Here is a 4,254-nt window from a genome sequence, read left to right on the forward strand (position 1 = left end):
TCGCTGTGACCAGTGGGGTCCCTCGAGGCTCTGTACTAGGGTCTATTCTTTTTAACATCTTCATCAGTGAGGTAGACTTCAGTGTCAGAAGTATACTGGCCAAGTTTGCTGACAACACCAAACTTAGAGGTAAAGCATCCATACCTGAGGACAGGAGGATGATCCAGGAAGACCTTGACAGGCTCATGAAATGGGCAGACGAGAACCTGATGGTGTTTAACACTGAAAAATGCAAGGTTCTCCACCTTGGGAGGAAAAACCTGCAGCATGCTTGTAGGCTCGGCAGTGCTATGCTGGTTAGCACTACAGATGACAGGGACTTGGGGGTCATGATTGACCACAGGATGAACATAAGCCTTCAATGTGATGCTGCGGCTAGTAAAGCAAGCAAAGTGCTGGCTTGCATCCATAGATGCTTCTCAAACAGACCCCGGGATGTCATTCTCCTGCTGTACTCAGCCTTGGTGAGGCCACAGCTGGAGTACTGCATCCAGTTTTGGGCTCCACAATTCAAAAAGTATGTGGAGAAGCTTGAGAGAGTGCAGAGGAGAGCCACGCGCATGATCAGAGATCAGGAAAACAGATCTTACGATGAGAGGGTGAGAGCCATGGGGCTATTTGGCCTGGAAAAGCGCAAGGCTCAGGGGTGATCGGGTGGCCACCTACAAGTTTATCAGGGGTGCTCATCAGGATCTGGGTAACCTTCTGTTCACCACAGCCCCCCAAGGGATGACGAGATTGAACGGTCACAAACTCCTCCATGACCGATTCAGGCTGGACAAAAGAAAGAACTTCTTTACTGTCCAAGCCCCCAAGGTTTGGAATAGACTGCCGGTGGAGGCAGTTCAAGCACCTACTTTGACTGCCTTCAAGACACATTTGGATGCTTATCTTGCTGGGATCCTATGATCCCTGCTGACTTCCTGCCCCTGGGGCAGGGGGCAGGACTTGATGACTCCGGGGTCCCTTCCAGCCCAAATGTCTATGAAATCTTATTGTGGGGAGATGGAGATAGCAAGGAAGAGGCTATCCAGACCATGTTGCTAAGCTGCAGCAGCTCCTAAATGGGTGTAGAGAGCAAAATATTAAATTGAACTCAGAAAAGCTGAACCTGAGGAGAACTGAGGTCCTCTACATTGGACACCTACTGATCTCAGCCTGACCTTAAGAAAATGAGAGCCATTAAGTAAATGCCCAGATAAAAATGTCATGGATAACTATCTTTCTAGATTCTGTGCACACTTCCCAGAGCCTTGCAAACCTTTGAGACAGCGAATACACAGAGGCAGTATGGAGCTGGGCAGAAGCCCAGAAGCAGCATTTGAAAGTATAAAGAAACTTGTGGGGCACCAATCTCGAACTCTTACAACCCAGCAGAGCAATTACAGCTACAGTGTGATGTTTCAGAAGGAGGCATAGTTGCAGCATTAATGCAGAATCAGTAACCCATAGGATTTGTTAGTCAGGCCCTGACAGATAAGAAAGAGGATATGTACAATAGATAAAATACTTCTGACTCTGCTCTTTGGAACAGAACAAGTGCACTAGTTCACCTTTGGACAGAGGTAGATGTGCATTCTGATCACAAGCCCCTGGAGAGCATTATGAAGAAGCCTCTCCCGTGTGCACCAAAGCAACTACAACACATGCTACTGAGAGTTCAGCACTATAACATGAGCATCAGATTCTATCCAGGGAAGTCACCACTAATGGTAGATACTCTGAGTAGGGCCCACCTTCAAGAATGCACCACATGTGACTGTAGAACAGATCAGATTTATCAGTGCACTGTAATACCTCCATATCTCCAGAGAGCACAAAATTGGATGAATGTGTACAAACTATATGTACAAGATGGGATCTTGTTTAAAGGTGACAGAAGTAATTACCCTGCCAATTTAAGACAAGATATCATGAAAATAATACATGAGTTTAGGAGCGTGCCTACTGGCCAGGCATGAATTCCCAGATGAGGACATACATGGAGCAGTGTGAGGTGCTTAAGGAGCATGGACACAGACAACAGAAGGAGGTGCTGCAGCTTCATGAAATACCAGCAAGATCTTGGGAAAAGGCTGGGGCAGACCTGGTTGTGTTCAATGAAGATGTTGAATAGTATAGGTCCAAGGCCAGAGCCTTGAGGGACCCCACTGGTCACAGGGCACCACAATGATTGACTTCCACCAACCACCACCCTCTGGGTCCACCCACGGACCCAGTTCCCCAGCCAGTGGATCGTGGTGGACCCGAGGCCACAGTTGGCCAGTTTTGCCAAGAGGTCATCATGGGATACTAAATCGAAGGCTTTTTTAAAGTCAAAATATATGACATCAATCTCCTCTGCCTTGTCCTACCCACATCAAACCCGTGCTGGCTATCCCTCAGGATGTTGCCATTGGCCAGTCCATTAAGAATGGCTCCCGCCACGTCTTGTATCACACCCACGCGTTGCAGGTATACTGTGCAGTTGTTCCTTTGTCAAGGCCTCAGCCTTCTACTGGACTCTTTAGCTCCAATCCATTGTGCCAGACCGAGCTTCTAGGTATCATCCCTTTTCTCTTCCTTGGATCCTGAACCCTCTGACCCTGATATCAGTCCTTTTTAGACACCTCTGGCCCTGTTTCCACCCTGCTCTGGGAGCAGAGTCTTCCTTGTCTCTCCCTGCCTGGCCCCCATCTCCTCCCTGCTCTAGACACTGAGCATCCCTTGGCTTTCTCTGCCTGGGACTCCTGGCCCAGCCTGGCTTCTGCCCAAGCTAGACTACTCTCTCCTTCTTGGCAGCTGCCTACTTTCAGTCCAAAGCTCACTCTGTGTCTTGTGCCCCTAGCCCTGGTGGGCTCAGGAAACCCACATGCCCTCAAGCCATGAACGCCACGTGCCCCCAGAGGCTTGCGGGGGGGCATGGCGAGTTCCTACAGGTGGCGGCGCTGTTGGCGGCAGAAGTGTGGCAGCGGCAAGCAGTGAGCTCCCACAGGCAACCACAGCGCTGTTGGTGGTGGGGGGACGCTGTTGCGGACCGCCCACAGGGACCACTGGCGGTGTTGGCTGCGAGGGTGGGGGTGGCAAGCAGTGACCACCTACAGGCGCTACTGTCAGTGTCAGTGGCACCTTTTTTCAGGGAGTGCACCGCCACGCTCAGGGGGTGCACATATACCCACGTGCACCCCCTGCGCATCGCCAATGCCTCAGGCCCTACTGGGACCTCCTCTAACCCCTGCAAGTCCCAAACCCAAACCACCAGATTAAACTGTAATAAAGAAATAAGCACTTCCCTGCAGGTGGCATTCCAGCTGAGCAGGGGTTTCTGCTTAGGAGCTGAAGGCTGGTTGCCACAGCAGCTTATAACTGCTGCTAGGCTCTGCCCTACTGACTTATTTCCTTAGCTGCCTATTCCCTTGCAGCCCACTGGCCCCAGCAGAGGTCTAACTGGCCACAGGTATACCCCTTCCCTCTAATGGGCAGCTCCCTGCCTAGGCAGCAGTGTTTCTTTACTGCCTTCCTTTTTGTAGCTAGCCCCTATTCAGCTCTCTGGGCTCTGTCTGGTGCCTTTTCTCTCATTAAAGTAGCAAAATCCTGAGACTCCCTGTTATAACCCCCCTCCACTCCCCAAGTTAATGGCACTGCTGCAGGCAGAAGCAGGCAGGCAGGCAGGGCAGAAAGGTGGAGCAGTATGGTGTGCCAAGCAGGTGGGCAGGCAAGCATGTCTGCACTGCCCAGCCCAGCTTCTCCTGAGCAGTGGCTGAAGGGGAGGGCTGGGCTGGACACTGTTCCTCCTGGGGCGGGGTGGGTTGCTGTCTCTCTCTCTCTCTCACACACCCCACAGCACCTGGGGCAGACACCCATGCTGCCCACCCCAAAGGCTGGTTCTGCTCCAAGGAGTCCCTGCCAGGAGATCGGGTGGAAGCACAGAGAGCTCAAGCCAATAGGCTCCTTCAGCTGCAATGAAATTTCCCCTGTCTGGGAGGCCCTAGTTGACAATGCAAAGGGGGTGCATGTGCACCCCCTGAGATTGGCAGTGCATCCCCTGCAATTGGCCACCACCAGTGCTGCCGGTGGCGCCTGAGGGTGATCACTGCTTGCAACCCCCCTCTCCCCCTCACCGCTGACACTGCCGGCAGCATCCACGGGAGGTCGCCGATGGCACTCGCCACCGCCCATGCTGCCAGTGGCATCAGTGGGTGGTCACTGAGTGCCGGTCAGCACTCACCTCTCCCTCAACTGCCGACACCACCACAGCCACCTGTGGGAGCTCCC

Source organism: Gavialis gangeticus, unplaced genomic scaffold, assembly GCF_001723915.1.
Source record: "Gavialis gangeticus isolate Ggan-Ray unplaced genomic scaffold, GavGan_comp1, whole genome shotgun sequence".
NCBI lineage: Eukaryota > Metazoa > Chordata > Crocodylia > Gavialidae > Gavialis > Gavialis gangeticus.